The following is a 16,110-nucleotide window of genomic DNA, read 5'->3' on the forward strand; positions in this document are numbered from 1 at the left end:
CAGGACAGGACCTGTACTGCATCAGGCGGGGAACTTAGGGCTGCAGGAGACACAAAACCCAAAAAGAAATAGTTGGTTCATACGAGCTTCAGGCATTGATTCAGGTACCAAATCACTTTTATCAGACCCAGTTTTTTGCTGCATTTCTTGGCTTTGCCTCCTCTGCTGGTACCATTCTCAGGCAGGCTTTCCCTTCCTGCAGCAAGATAGCCTCAGCAGCTCCAGACCACATCTTTCCAGGTGTGAGACCAACAGGGGAGTGTCACTCCCTAGCGACTTCCACGCAAGGAAAGGATTTAATTGAACCAACTCTCAGCACACACCTATCTGAGAGACCGCGGTGCTGGCCAAGGGCTTTCTGGATACCACAGCCAGGGCCCTACCTGAAACACTCCAAAGACAAGAAGGAGGGATAGTCCGAGTAGTGTTTCTTACAGAGACCAGACAGGAGCTGTTGTCCCAGCCCTTGAGCTCTTGTCTGAAGGCAGAGAAAGGTTCACACCCAGAGCTGTGGGGATCTTGAAACCAAGGGAGTATGTGGGGCTGAGAGTACAGGTCAGAAGTCGACCAGGGCACCAGACGTCACAGAAGAGCAACATCAGTTCAGGGAAGTAGGGGCAAGGGGCGGCAGGTTGTGGGGATGGTGTGCTTGCCTGTGGTAGCTTCTGGGCAACAGAGCATGGCCCTAACGAGGCCTAGGAGTGAAAAAAGACACAAGCCAAAGACTCAGGTCACTTGTTTAGGAAATAATCACTGATACCTACTCTGTACCACCTTTGTGAAAATAGGGGCAACAGTAATTTCAGGGAGCTCACAGCCCTTAATCTTGGTTCAGCTTAATCCTGTGGGTGGTTCAGCTTAACCCTGATGGATGGAATCCATGTGGTAGTGTTGAAAGACCCCAGATCTGTGTTTGCGTGGTGAGGCCATGGGCATCTCAATGTCCACTTTTCGTTGGTTTTAAACTCCAACCAGTTTGCTCCCCTGGTGGTTCCCCCGCCCAGCATGCTCAGGAGATGCCTGGCACCCTGTCACTGCTGGCTTGTTGGAGATGACTACATAGTAGATGCAGTCATCTATGATGTCTAATTAGCACCCTTGCTCTTCATCTGCTTAAGGACAAAGCAGAGAGCCCATTTTCCTAGGATAGGTGGGAGTAGCCTTCTTCAGACCGTGTCTCAGATACGTGGTGAAGGTTCCAAACCTGAGAGATCAAACTTGGTGGCTGGTCTCGGGTGGGGCAACGACTGACTTCACGTTACGCCCTGGAATTCCCTGCCCATACCATCTCCCCTTGCTTTCTCCAGCTGGTTGCAGTGAAGAATTCCCTTCTTTTAAATCACTCCTTTGGCCCATGTAATAGTGTCCAGAAATACCTAACTAAAACACACAGGAATGGAAATTGGGCAGCCAGCTGGAGCCCAGTGAAGTGTAGAGCCCAGCAGGGCAAGAGGTCTGAGCTGGGCATCACGCCAGGAGCTGTGTTTGGACCTCCCTGCACTCAGGTGGCGCCCTTCTGCAGCTCTGGCCTGCCATTCTTGGCTCTGTGCTCCGTGGGGAACTCAGCCACACCAGTGGTTCTAGCACTACCTTTGTTCCGGTGGCTCCTTGTACTTGCTTCTCATTCATTCCTGTTCCATGAGCTTCCCTCCATGAGTCTTAGTCTCTCCTTGGCCTTCCCCAGTCCTGCCCCACCATAGTCCACCGGGCGTCAGCCCTGCTGCATTTGTACCTCCTTCATATCCCTGGAGTCACTGGTCTGGGAGGCACAGGGTGTCGGAAAACACCAGCAAATACTGAGATAGGCAGGCCATCCAGAATGTGGGTCCCTCTCTAGTATTCCTTCCTGGTCACAGACTTGCTGATGGTCAGAGGACTTATCCAGCCTGCAGGGCCCTGCCAGAAGTCACCCTTGCCCAAGCCCATCTTCCCTGAGCTGGGCCTTCCAGCTGAAGGTGCCCACTCTCCTCCACTTCTGGCCAGTATCTCACCCTCCAAGACTGTTCTCAGTGTTCCCCCCCTAGACAGAGGCCCTCCCTCCTCTCCAGCCCCTAGCACACATTTTGTGTTCATTGCACTGCTCTCCATGGGCGTCTGCTCCAGGCCAGCCCCTGGCTGGCTGCCAGGGGAACCCAGAGATGAAACTATCTCCACTGCCAGGAATGTCCCTCCCCTTCTGTCCATATAACAAATGCCATCAACCTTTTGGGGCCCACCTCAAGCACTCCTTCCCCAGCAAGCCCTCCCTGATACCCCCAAGCAGAGCCATTCCCTCCCTGCTCTGGGCCAGTGTTCAGGGACAGTGCCAGCCTCAGCTCTTTGACCTTGGCACCCTTCCAGGGCCTGGCACAGACGAGCTGCCCAGTGAGAGTGTGGGGATCAACTGGATGGTGAGAGTGAATACGCGGAAGGCCGCACAACATGGGCGGAGGTGAGGGCTATTCCCTGCACCCCTGGTGCCCTTGAGCAGCCAGCCTGCTCAGCAAAGCAGGAGAGACCAAAGAAAAGGGCAGTTCTGCAGCGCTCATATTCACTTTGGAGCCCCTGCGTGCAGTGCCAGGCGTGAATGACAGATCCCCTGTATCCCCCAAGTCTGTCCACATTCAGCAGTGTGACAGCAGGGCCTCTTTGCCAGAGGACCAACCAGAGCCTAAAAACAGCATTTCTTTTAAGTTCTGTGCTAGAGCAGCTCAGAATCCAGCTCCCTGCCAGGGAGATATTGAACCCAGCAGGACAAGTGCAGGAAATCTGATTCAGCGAGACCAGAGGAAACATTTTCTCAGATTAGAATTCTCTGTGCCAAAGGTGGGGAGTTTATCACAGTAGGGATGGGGAAGTAAAACATAAAATATTGAAAATAAATTATATCCCACAAGCAAGATCCTCTGGGAGAATCGGCTCAGTGTCAGTGCCATGCAGGGAGTCCCTGCCCCATGGCCACAGGAGAGCTGTGCCAGAGCTTCCTGTCCCATTGTCCCTCATCAGTCCCCAAGCCCATCTGTAGACTAGGTACATTACTAACCTGACCATGCCCAGAGGGAAGGGATGATAAGGACTAACCAAGAGATGGCAGTGTCAAGAGGGGTCAGATGGATTGGGTTGGTTTTTATTACAGTGTGGACCTACCGTGTGTGAGCCAGGCCCCTCCACAAACGTCATCTCACTTGATCTCAACAATCCTCTAAGATTGACACAGTTGTTATTACCTCCAGAAAGCTGATGCTCAGAGAGGTTAGGCAGCTTGCCCAAGGTCACACAGTAAGTGGTTGGAGCAAGAAATCCAAACCAGGTCTGTCTGATGCTGGAGACCAGGCTCACCTCTCTTCCCCTCTTGTCAGGCCCTCTTCATCATTACTCAAGGATGAGGCATCTGGTGCTGGTGCCGGTGTGGCATAGGGTGGCTGTGATGGTCAAGGTCACTTTGTTCTGCTTCTCCCTCACTCCTGGTTAAGACTTATGGCTGCGACCTGGATTTGGGACTTGGTTCCTCCCCCAGAATAAACCTGCAGAGCCCTGGATACCTTAAGATGGGTAAAAGCAATAGTGATGCTGTCCTGCAGAATACCTGCTGAGTGCCAGGTAGTGTGCACAGCAAATGCTTGCATTTCTTCACGTTATCTTCTCAAGACTGATGCAGGAGGGGCTGCAGCTGCGCCACTTTTCTGTAGGGTCACGAGCCTTGCCCTTATCTTCACACTCAAAGCCCTTGCTTCTTCTGTCTTAGCACCAGCTCCCCTGATCCTGGCAGCCTGACAGCAAAGGCTGCCTGCTGGCCTCGTGCACACTTGATCTGAGACTGCACTGACCATGCCCCTAATTTAGGCTACTGTTCTTGCCAGGTCGATTTTATTGTCAGTCTGCTTAGTTCCATGTCTTCTGGAATACTGTATCACATTTCGTTTATGCTGCAAAGAATTTTAAAATGTAATAAAAGTACAAAAAGAGAATACATAAAAGGGACTTCTCCCAAGGGGTCGTTGATTATATCCTGCTTAGAATGCAGAGTGTGATGGGGGGATTAACATTGCCTGGAAGCAATTTAAACTGAATCTCTGAGCTACTGCTGCCCATGGGTCCACAGTTACAGCCACCTCCTGACCCTGACTGGGATGCCCCATTCCCAGACCCATCTAGGTAGATCCCTGTTTGCACTTTCTGTAGGGGTTGACAGTGAAGTTTCCATAGGGGTAGTAGGTTAAGCCTTGGCAAGATGGTACCTTGAGAGGCCAGGTGGAATGGAAGAGTTAGGAGAAGGCCAGGGGGCAGTGCTCGCCAGGCATGCTGACCGGGGGATTGTCCTTTCTGCAGAGACAGGGAGAGAGAGAGAGAGGCTTTTGGCCCTGGGCTGTCTCCAGACCCCTTGCATTGCCCAAACCATTATGACCAGCTGAATTCCTCCCCTGCTGCCCTCTTGACTTTGATTAAAATCCTGAAGCCTTAGAGTTTTTCGCCAGCAGAATTCCAAGTTTTCCTTTTACGCCCTCATTAATATTCCTTCCTTCACTTACTCAGCATATAATGAGGCCTGTCAGATGCCAAGCCCCATCCAAGGTCCCGGGGTCACAGAGGAATGAGATGTGGTCCTGCATTCATGGCACTCATTGTCTGGGCAAGACAGTTAACAAACCGTATGGAAAGAGAAGTGCTAATGGACATTGGTGTATTGGCTGAAAAGGGGCCCTAAGGGTGTCTGGGGAAACCAGGGCAGGCTTCTCAGAGTAGGTGACATTTCATCTGGGACTTGAAAGATGGGTTGCATATCAGGTGGAGCCAGAGGAGAAAAGCCATTCCAACAAAGAGAATGACATATACAGGATGGGACAGTCTAACTCTTCAGAGAGAGGGCCATTAGCATGGAGAAGCAGGAGGCTGGGAGACAGCTGGTGAGGGCCAGGAGCTAAACCACGGAGGTGGGCAGTGACTAGGCCTTGGGGGAGCTCGAATGTATCTTGGTATCAACAAGCTAGGGAGGGATTATAATCAAGGGAGTGGCATCTGGGGACATTTGATCTGTGCCACCATGGGAAGGGGTGGAAGTAGGTAAGGCAGAGAGACCACTAATGATGCTATTAACATTCAGACGAGAGCTGGTAGGACCTAGGATACTGCTTATGGGTGAACAGGAGGCAAAGCTTTCAGAGGGATTTAGGTGACCAAATGGACAGAAGGTGATGGTGGTCCACTGATGCCCTCCATGGGAACCACTGATGCTCACCTTAGAGTGGTACAAGGCTGGACCTGGACCCATGCTGTATTTCTCTTCCTTTAGCCCCCAGGTGCTCATGAGATTTGGGGCATGGCTCCTGGTGGTATCTGTTAGGGTGTGCGGGGCCAGTGGGCACCTCCCTACTCATCTCAGGGTGAAAGGATCTGCACAGGGACAGAATGACCCAGTTAGAGAAAATAGGGTACAGCGACCTCCCTCACTGTCCTGCTTTTGCCCCAGAGCTTTTCCCAACAGCCTTCCTTTTTACAGTCTTTCTGGGTCCTGTAGCAAGGGTACCTATAGCTTAACTCTACCCCTCTCTTACATCCCAGGGTGTAGAATGTTCTGGCTTCTCCTCTCCGGGTTGCCAGCTCTTCAGTGTCTTGGATCATCTCCACCAAGGGTGATGTACAGCAGTATGCTAAACCAACTTCCCAGGCAGCCCCTTAAAATGCAAGCCTCTGCCTGTGATGGATAGAGAACATGCGGTTGTTTAGCCAACCACTTACAGTTTGTTGCAAACCTGCAAGAACAACACGGAGGCATCTTGTTAGGCCTGTTACGACAAGTACCCCATAAATAAATAGTGGAGTCTATCGCGGTGTATCTGGGCTGCACTACGGAAATAGAGGCATGGTATAAATAATACATATTTACAAAATAAATTTATCAGTATGTTAGTGTATGCAGCCATAACCAAATCACCTAGTGTAAAAACCAGGAAAAGCTCTGAGGGTCTGCCACGTGATTGGCTTCTATCCATCAGTGTGCATCAGCATTGGAAATGACTGCCAAAGGGAGGAGGTCCTCCTGCCTGCTGACCTTGAGGCCTTTGAATTGAGGCAAGTGGTGAGATTGCAGGTGGGCACCCTGACACACAGCTTTTCTGCCAAGGTCTGAAACCTACTGCGGCCGTGTGTTCCTACAGATGTCTTAAGGTCTGCCACTGAGCAGAAGGCTGATTAGCACCAAGTTGCAGGATGTAATGGGTTGCACCCAAAGGAAGATGGCTGGTTGGAGAGGGGCGGGGAATGGATTTTCTAATTACGCAGATTTGCTTTGGCTTACGAAGGGAACTGGTGAGTTGACTTTCCAAGTGACTCACCAGAGCCTTATAACTTGCAGCCTTTCACCCTGAACGTAGGGCTGGGTTTTCAGAAAGTCGGTTCCCAGTCTCTGCTGCCCCTTTTTGAGCTCTGAACCCCACTGGGCATCTGGTTCTAGCATCTGGAGCTCCAAAGGAGCAGCTGACAGAATAGCCACTGGAGCGGGCACCCCTCCCCTCGGTTGTAATGGCACAATGCTGGATTTCAGTATTTTAAATGAAAAATATATGCAGTTAGCTGTGCGCTGACAATGTCCTTGAGGATTTGACAGTGAGATTTTCCAGCAGTTGGTCTTCGTTAGGATCCTGGCGGTGTTTAATAAGGCAGTCGAACTGCTGGCACCTTGGGTTCCTGTTTGTTCTCCGAGGGCTCTGGGGCTGCTGCGGTAAGCACATCGACCAGAGCTGATCATTACAAGGGCGTACGCCACCATGAATAAAAATGTCACACGTTTTCCCATCTCACAGCGGTACAAAATGTCAGTCCTGTCAAACACACATTGCAGGGAGCTGTGTGCAGTCCGTACAAATTGGAGAGCTGCATATTCCCCCAGCCTTCTGATATTCTTCATTTGAAGCTGAAGAAAAACAGTTGTTAACCTATTAGCTAGGATTTTAAACTCTGCTGAGGTGGTGGAGGGGTAGACTTTGACACAGATAGAAATGTATTCCAGGGTCCAGGAATTTTAAAACCAGGTTCTCCATCCATTTGTTCCAAGCAAAGAAAAAAAAGACCCTCTGTCTATTGAACCTGACTTTCTTTCTTTAACAGACACACTGGGGAAATTTGGGGATATTTCGTATCTAAGCTTCCTGTTGCTTCCCGCTTTTGCATTCCACTCAAAAAGTCTCTTACTTTTTGGGATGGCCCTGGGGCTCAGCCTGTTAGACCACGATACCTCTAGGTTGGGAGTTTTTCCTCATCAGAAGCATGCCAGAAATGTTGCCAGCCTTTTGGACAGAGTGACTTGAGTGACAGGGACAATGACTAGTCGGTCTGGATTAGTCACTTGCTGGGTGGAGGCCTTACTGATAATTTGATGCTAGTTCTGTGGTCTTGGGCAAGCATTTCCTTCCCACTTACCATGTGCAGGCCTTGTGCCCACAGCCAGGGGTGCACATGTGAACTAGACACAGGGCCGCAGTCAAGGAGCCCACCATCTTTGGAGGAGAGACAAAAGAAGGAGGCCTGACTCTTATCAAGCCAGGAAGAGAGGGACAGCTTCCAGGGAAGGGACAGAGGCTTGAGGGATGAACAGGAGCCATCATGCAGGCACATAGGACAAGTGTGTGCCTTGCAAAGGGCAGTGGTACATGAGGGGCAGAGCAGGATCTTTGTGGGGCCAAAAAGAAGAGGCTGCTTGTGGTGAGGCGGGACAGAGGGATGGTGAGGGCAAGGGCTGGGTCTCCAGTGGCCTGCCGAGGACTATCTACAGGGACATGACCAGCTCCCTGGGCCACAGGTGGACCAGAGGGACGCTAGTGGCAGGGAGAGCAGTGTGGAGGCTCTGGTAACCACCGAACTCTCTTTCCAGAGGATGCTTTGTGACCCTATTTGTACAACTGCAAAATCAGGAGAAGATTGTTATTTTAATTTCCTAGTGGTACACTGCTTGGGTGGACATCATTCTGGAGATGATAAATTAGCCTTGGTTTTGCTGAGCTGGCCCTCGCCTTAAATCCACTGAGCAAACCCTCACCAAGTTGGTACATGGGCCTGATAAAATGCAAGCAGCTACAAGGCTACAAAGATAGACCTTTCTGTGTAGTCAGAATGGACTTCACAGGACAGAAAGCTCGGAGGATATGTGGGGAGAACTTCCCAAGGAGACGGGTGCACTCTCAGTCTCAAGGGGATAGGTTTCTGCATCTTCCCTCTGCTGTTTGTGTATCTGATCTGATGGAAGAAGTAAGGGCTTCTTCCAGGTCAGACATACTTGGGCTGAGATCCTGGCTCTGCCACCTGTTAGCTAGGAGGCCTGGCCTGGACAAGTCATGGAGCCATACGGCCTCCGTTTCTTCATCTGCTAGCTGAGGATTTTACCCTCTCTGCAGGTGAAGATCATCAGAGACTTTACACATAGACTTGCTGGTACAAAGCAAATGGTACATAGCAAATGCCAAAAAACAGTAGCCCCTGTGGTATCAGAAGGGGATACAATCTCCTAACGTCTGGAAGCCCCTCCTTGTATCTGTCACGTCCTGGGAATGTCACCCAGGCACCCTTGATGGCATCCCAGATGGCTACCGTGACATAGGTAGCAGTGAAGCATCCACCTTCTGCTTCAGTCTGGGCAGAGAATGGCACATGTCAGCAAAGCTCCCTGCCCCTGCCCAGTAACCAGGCGCATCTGGCACCCGGCCTTCGCTGCCAATGGGGTGCCACCTATTCAGATGGAGCAGCTGCACCTGACTGAAAACAAAAGGCTCCCCTCCCCCCTGGACTGCTGGCCCTCGTCCTCCCCCTGCCTCTGTCCCCGAGTGGCCGGGGTCACCCGGCCCCCTCACAGCTGCCTCACTGCTTTTGTTCAGCATGTGAACTTCCCCATCAGCCAAGCTCCTTGCATGGGAAGTAATCAGGGATTTTGACAGGGCTTCAGACCACAAATGCCACTACAAATTAACTGGCACTGCTACAAAATACTGCTCCTGTCAACATCAGGAGAGAGTGCACTGCGCAGGGCCAGGCTGCAGTGCCTTTCGGCTCAGTTCCCGCTGCACGGAAGGTGCCCGGCCCGGCCCAGATAATGGCCTCCTCACAAGGTGGCTTGTGGAGGCAGTGGACACCTAAGCACACCCTCCCAGAGATGATGCCTTACAGACCCCACAGCAGGTTCTGCGGCCTTTCTTGGAGGGCCACCTTCAGTCCTGAACACCCCCTTCCTAAAGGAGCCTCCGGATGGCAAGTGGCAGGGCATGTTGAAACCACATCTGGGACGCAAGGCCAGACCACCAGCTTTCTGTGTTGTGTGAACTTGGATGAGAGGCTTCAGTTTCCCCATCTGTCAATTGGGGATCATATTGATAGAGCCTCTCTCCAGAGTTTTAGGACTGACTGGGATACCGAGTAACACCTGGCTGGTCTAGATGCTCCACGATGAGGGACCCTCCCAGCGTCCCTTTCCCACGAAGCACCTCCTTGTCATCCCATGTGGGCAGGGTAGAAATTTCTTCCTCAGCCGTGAAGTAGAAGTCCGTCCTCTGCAGCATGCTTCCCAGATTATAGTCGGGAGCTGAGTTACCTCTGCACATGCTCCAGGGCCCGAAGAGCCCAGGATGCCCTTGGGCCAGGGCCCCGGCCAGTGCCTTCAGCACAGAGCAAGTGTCGCAGGACTCCAGCACGGCCTTCTCCAGCTGTCCTCGCTGCAGCTGAAGTGGGAGCAAGCATTGGATCAGCTCTGTTGAGGGTGGGCGATAATGACAGGAGTTGGGGGACAGGCGGGAGCCCAGCCAAGAGAGCTGGTTGGGCATTTCAAAGGAGACACTCCACACAAATATAGCTTCAATACACTCCTTTTTGGAAGCATATCAAAAGAAGCCCTCTTTTATTTCCATACCTTGCATAATAGCCGCTTTCCAGTCCCGAGGTGTAGAGGAGCCTTGCTCTCAGCCCAGAGGCCCTTTAAAAAGCCGCAGAAGGCTTTGTCTTCCTCTCCCAACCGGGACTGTTTCGTGCACAGGTCAGAACATTGATGTGACTACTAGCCAAGAAAATTAACCAAGTGAACTCTTTCTTCATTAAACAGTAACAGTTTAATTGTGAATATTTTCTTTTACCCTGTCCATTCCTGGCAGTGTATCTGGTTGGGGCAGATCCCTAGGACAGAAAAATCCCCACCATCTATCCAGCTGCCCTTCAGGAACACCAGGGCCTCCTCCACGTGGGCTAGATCGAGTCTGATGGGAAAGGGACAATTCAGAGCACTATCAGACACAAAGGAGCTGTGACCCCCTCTGGGGCCAGCTGTGGTGCCAGCTCTCTCCTGCCTCCAGCTACCATTGGGTACACCCCACCTTCTTGGGTGGAATGGGAGTCTCAGAGGCCCTGGCTGCCTCCCTCCCCCAAGCTTTGCATGCACAGCCCTTGGTCTTCAGCGAAGCTGGTTGGTGCCTGTGGCCTCAGGTGTCCCGTGTTCTTCCTCTTTCTGCAGCCACCAGTCCCTGGCCGGGGTCTGGCCTGTCTCCCGACTGCCTTTGACCTTCCACCTTCTGTGTGGCCGTAGATAGCGCTGGGCCCCTGTCCATGCCCACACTGGCCTGCTTTCCCAGCAGTGAAATGGGGGTACTGACTCTGACCTTGAAAGGATGTTAAAGGGACAGTCCAAGGTGTGCCCTCCATGGGGACTGAGTAAATCCACATGTTGGCAGCTCCCACACATATCACAGGACTCCCCTCTCCCCTCCCCAGCCCACAGTTAACTTTAGATGAGCCCTTTGACCCTCTTCTGAAGTCCTGTCATCCACTGTTCTATGTGACCCTGGGAAAGTCTTTGCCTCCCCTCATCTGTGAAATGGGGTAACGACCCTCATTCCCAGCATTAGGATTCCCCAGGCTAACAAGTGAAATGGTTAGTTGCCAGAAACATGGTGAGTAGGAAGTGCTTTGGGTGTGCCCACCATGCCCGGGCTGTCCACAACCAGCCCCACCCCTGTGGACACACTGTCCACTGCCCCGAGTCAGTGCTTGGCAGTCTTTCCACCCTGCAGCCCTGTGCAGGGCACCCACTCATTCATGCCACCCAGGTAATTAAGTTAGTATTCCACCACAACTGCCCCTCCTTTTGGAAACAGTGTGTTTTTGCTGCATCGACAAATTAACTGCAGATCAGATGCTATCCTCATAAATGTGGATTTCATATCCAATGAGCATACTCACCTGGTCCACAGAGCTGACATATATAAATGCTAAAGACCAGGCAGAGACTGGCAGAGGCCAGAGTTCCTCTCTTTTCTGGGACTTCCAAGTCAGTCACACTTTTGGGCTTACTCTTTCATGTTCCCATCTCCCAGCAGTCCCGTGGCTTGACAATATATGAGCCTCTTCCCTGTGGTTGGAGGGTAATGTCTGTCTCTGGAAGCCCACCCATCTTCTACACTAAGGACCCAAAGGCCTCTGATATGTCCCTCCCTGACTACATCCCTGCCACTGCACTCAGGAGAAATCCACGCCTGGCATTCAAGGTCCTATATTATGTGACCGGCCCCCCGCCGGCCCTTCTGAAGTCCTGACCTGCCCCGTCCTCATATTCACCACTGGGGACCACTATGGTTCCCTGTGCCATGCACCTGAATCCCTACCACCCCCATATAGTAGAAGAGCCTCTCCTTTGTGCCTCCACAGACCTCAGCACCCGTGTCCCCCGCAGTACAACCCCTTCCATCAGAGTGGGAGCCCTTTGAGGGCAGGACGATGTCTTGTTCACTGATGTACACTGGTGCCCATACAGAGTATACTGTCTGTTAATGAATGACAAATGAATCATGTGCTACCTTTGGAAAGCACTAGAAAGAGATGCTCAGATAAGGAAGGCAGGGGAAGATGTCAATCATTCTCTACCAGTCTTTTCTCTGAGGCACAGATCTCTAACAGATTTTAACTTCAGAAGGGATGAAAAAAGGTGTATCATAAAGGATTTCCAGATGACTTGGGAAATTTGCGTTGAGAAGGATAGCGCAGTGGAATAAGAAGACCTGCTGCTGTTAGTTCCTGCTGCTAGCTGTGTGACCTCATGCTAGTCCCTTAACCTCTCTGGGCCTCCCGCTTCCCATCTGTATAGCAGGGAAATAACCGTCCTCTAACCTGCTTCACCAGGGGATGTGAGGCTCAAAGGAAAGAAGAGAAGTAGAAATACTTTGAAAGGAAAACGCGTCATATAAACAGAAGAGATTATTATTAAAACCCAGTCCCCTTCAACAGTGCCCTGCTGACAACACACACCCTTGGGAAACCAAGGCAAGGTCCCCACATCCACAGGACTTTCTGGGAAGACCTGTGGATCCTACGATGGAAACAGGATTGGATGGTACTGTCTCATCCTCACGGTGCCTGGCCAGAGGCTCCCGCAGCTGCAGTCGCACTCCCAGCATCTTCCTGCAGTGCACGTGACTCCATTTCCCAGGAGGGTAACTGAGACTCACTCAAGTTAAATAACTCACCCAAGTGGCAGAGCTAGTACTGAACTCAAGAAGAAAATGACAGACCAAGACATGAACCCATGTCTTTCTAACCCAAAGTATGTTTATTAGGGTTTTAGCCCAAATACTCTTTGTACTCTATAAAAGATATTTTTCCATGTTGTAAATTGAATCCCACCTGACCAAAAATTCTTTAGGCCAAAGACTATGTCTTATTCTTCTGACTCCCAGGGCCCTGGCTCCAAGTAGTTATTCCCTGAATATACATGGGAGGAGTCCTTCTACTCTGTGAGAATGAATCTGCACCCCACCTAGACATGACCGTCATAAAGGCAGGTGCTTGTGTTGATCACTGAAACCTTCTGCCCCACCATTCCTCCTGCCACAGCCCAGTTCCGGAAGCACCAGATAAATGTGGAACTGCACTTCTCAGCAAAAGGTTACCAAAGGCCTAGACTTTTTGGAACTCAAACATATCAGTATAGCCACGTTTCAGTCCAGCCTGGGAACTGAGGATCCCATATTTCTGTGTGATTTCTATGCAAATGTGCCCCAGACCTCCCAACTCTCAGCCCCTTCTGCTTTAAGGTTCTGCTTTTGCCACCTCCTGCAGCAGTGGGAAGAGCTTTGGATTCACAGGCAAGAGGCCTAAGACCCACTTCCAGCACAACCCATTACCAGCAGGGGCCTTGAGTGGGTCACATTACCTCTCTCCAGTCTGCTTCCTTGTCCACAAAAACATGTGCTCTCTGCCACAAGGGCCATGGGAAGATAGGAACAAGCTGGTGCCAGCCCTGGGCTATGGGCTGGGGGTGCAGAGACAAACAAGCTGTTCTCCACCCTTAGGGAGTGTGGGGGCCTCCTGGCTCACCCAGATGACTTTCACCAAGTCCTGGTCAGCTCTGCAGTCCTCTAAGGCCCCACATCACACTGTTAATAGCACCCACATTCAGTTAGTCCTGGATTCGGCTTCCTGAGCTCTGGGGCCATGTTCTGGAAAACAGTGTGTTGGGTTGATCCTTCCCTGGCTTCACCCCTTCTTTCTACCCAGATCACCAACACTCACCCCCTGTGGCTTGTTCTAACTGTTCCCAGAGCACTCAGCTCTCTCCAACCTGTGTCCCCTCCTGTCACCCACCCCAGCATGCTTGGGAATCTGCAGCCTCCGGGGCCTAGCCCCCTCCCACACCCGCTCACCCTCACAGCAGTGCTTCCCCAGAGCCCATGGGAGGTGCTGCAGTACTCCTGGCAGCAGGGCCCTGACTGTGGCACTTGGACATTTGTGCCCCATCAGGTGGGACCCAGAGTCCGGAAGAGCTTTGAACATTTCAGGTGGGATTCTCCAAGGTACATCAGTGGGAATGTTCTAGGGAAAATGAGTCTGCGTTCAAAGAAATTAGGGAAACAGGACTTTTAAGAAAAAAGGAATGAGAGTTTTGCTTGTTTAGGGTGGGTTTTTTTTTTTTTTATTGTAAGACTTAGCAACGTTTGATGTGCTAACTAGCATTACAAATCTCTAAAAGGAACAAGAGAGACAGCGTTTCCCAGACTTGTCTGACTGGGGAACCCTTTTTCTTCCTTCATATAATGCATCTCCTAATATAGCGTTTCTCAGAAAACACCTGGGAGATGCCGCCATCCACTGAGATGATTTAAGCTGGCAAGTGATATGATTGGGCATATATTTTTTCAAGTCCGCCCTGGAACAAGTGTGGAAATGGATTGGGAGGGGAGAGGCTGGAGGGAGGGACACTCACTAATGGTGATAGTTGCTAACATCTACTGGTGGCACTGTGGGCAGATCTTGGTGAGCCATTACCTGCACTTACAGATGAGGAGAGTAATGCTCAGATGGCTAAAGCACAGGCCTGTAGGAAATGGGGTTTAGTCTGACACTGTCTGATCCCAGAGGCCGCCTCCTGAACACTCTGCCACCCCTGCCAGCAGGGATGGAAATGGCCAAGTCAGAGGTGACAGGTGGTGAGGTCTGTAGGCCTAGAGAAGGCGGTTTCTGGGAAGTAGAGAGTGGAGGATGGAGGGTGGGGTGTGTGGATCAGCACAGCAGCCTGTGTACCTGTGGAGGGGCTCACTTCTCCCTGTCCTGCTTTCCTGATGAGCACTGTGAGTTCATAGGCTCCATCCCTCCTTGCCCCACACATTTTTGTGAGCCCTGAAGGGAAAGAAACACCATGCTTATCTTATTGGGTGGCATCCACAACCCCAAATACCCTCCAGCTGGAGAAGAGCCAGAGCAGGGGTTGGCCCTCACTCCCAGCTAATGCACAGGGTCTGGGAAACTGCAGTGTATTTGCATCTAGACGTGCTCAGGATGTGCCATAAGGGACCCCAGGGCTCCATGGAGTTCCTCCTCCAACCTTCCCTCAGGCCACTCTGTCACACCCTGTTGCTGGGCACCGGGGGCCCAGGCAGCTCTGAGACACAGCCCCTCCTCTTCAGGAGTCCACTCGGGAGTTCTCAGGCTTGTCGGATATCTGAAGAATCGCTCCAAGTGTAATGCGAAAGGACCATCCAAGAGAAGTGTAATGGGAGCCGAGCACACAAGTCACACAGGGAATCCTAAATGTCTTAGTAACTGCATGAAAAAAGTAAGAAGAAACAGGAGAGATTAATTTTAACATCCTTAACCCAAATACTCCAAAATATATTCCTTTTAACAAGTAACCAATATTAAAAAATTATTAATGAGATTTTTTTCATTCTCCTTGCAAACTAAGTCTCTGAAATCCAGTGTGTATTTTGTACTTCAAGCACATCTTAATTCGGACTCACCACATGTGGTCATTGACTCCTGTAGTGGACAGTGCAGGTCTTGACCTTGTCAAATAATGATGTACCTTTGTGAGCTGGGTGGCTGAATGGGCAGGATCCGACTGGAAGCCTCCCAAGGTTTGCTGAGGGTCTGTGGTCTTGGTCTAGTGTGGATTTTTAGTTTCCTTACTCTGCCTACCCAACTCCCACACCTGTCCAGGGAATCTAGATGGGAAGACTATTGAAAGGCCAAAGCTTGACTTTCAAGATAAAAGGTTTGAGAGTATAGAGACAAAAAAAATCTGTGCCCTGGTGGTTTTCATTCAAATCCTGATTTCAGAAGCCAAGCATTTTGTACAAACTTTTTGTTCATCAGACATTTATTGAGCAGATATATTTTCCAAGGAACAGGGATGAATCCCTCAAGGAAACAAACATTTGAAAGGTAGTATGTTCAGTGGACGGAGGCAGATACTGGGTGACAAGTCCCTTGCAGCAAGGAGTCCTGAAGGTAGCAGCTGACCTCGGCAGAGTCTTGAAGGACAAGTAAACATCTGTCAGGCCAACAGGGCAGGGTAGGTCATTGCACCCAGAGGGGCGCAAGAAAGAAGGCCAAAGAGCCCAGGGCCATTTGAGGGGCTGCCCAGGTGCATATGGGTGGAGTTCGGGAGGGGTCTGTGTGGGGCGCAGCAGAGCCCTGATCTGGGAGGATTTGGAGTGCCAGCCCAGGGCCTTGTTGTGCAGTCACCCAAGGTGCAGGGAGAGTAAGCCGAGGTTTTGAAGGTGGGGGTGTGGTACAGCCATACTGCATTTTAGGAGATGCCCCTTGGTCTCTGTGGAGAGTGACCAGAGGAGATCCAGACAGGGGGCCCTCTTGGGAGATGATTACAGGGCG

The 16,110-nt window shown here is 51.2% G+C and overlaps 1 protein-coding gene across 12 annotated transcripts in view; it reads left to right on the forward strand.

The window, feature by feature from the left end:
• The window catches only part of DENND1A (DENN domain containing 1A), a 538,445-nt gene that overhangs the window by 496,003 nt on the left and 26,332 nt on the right, over positions 1 to 16,110 (forward strand). The gene's annotated exons all lie outside the window — the stretch shown is intronic.

Source organism: Manis javanica, chromosome 2 (assembly GCF_040802235.1).
Source record: "Manis javanica isolate MJ-LG chromosome 2, MJ_LKY, whole genome shotgun sequence".
NCBI lineage: Eukaryota > Metazoa > Chordata > Mammalia > Pholidota > Manidae > Manis > Manis javanica.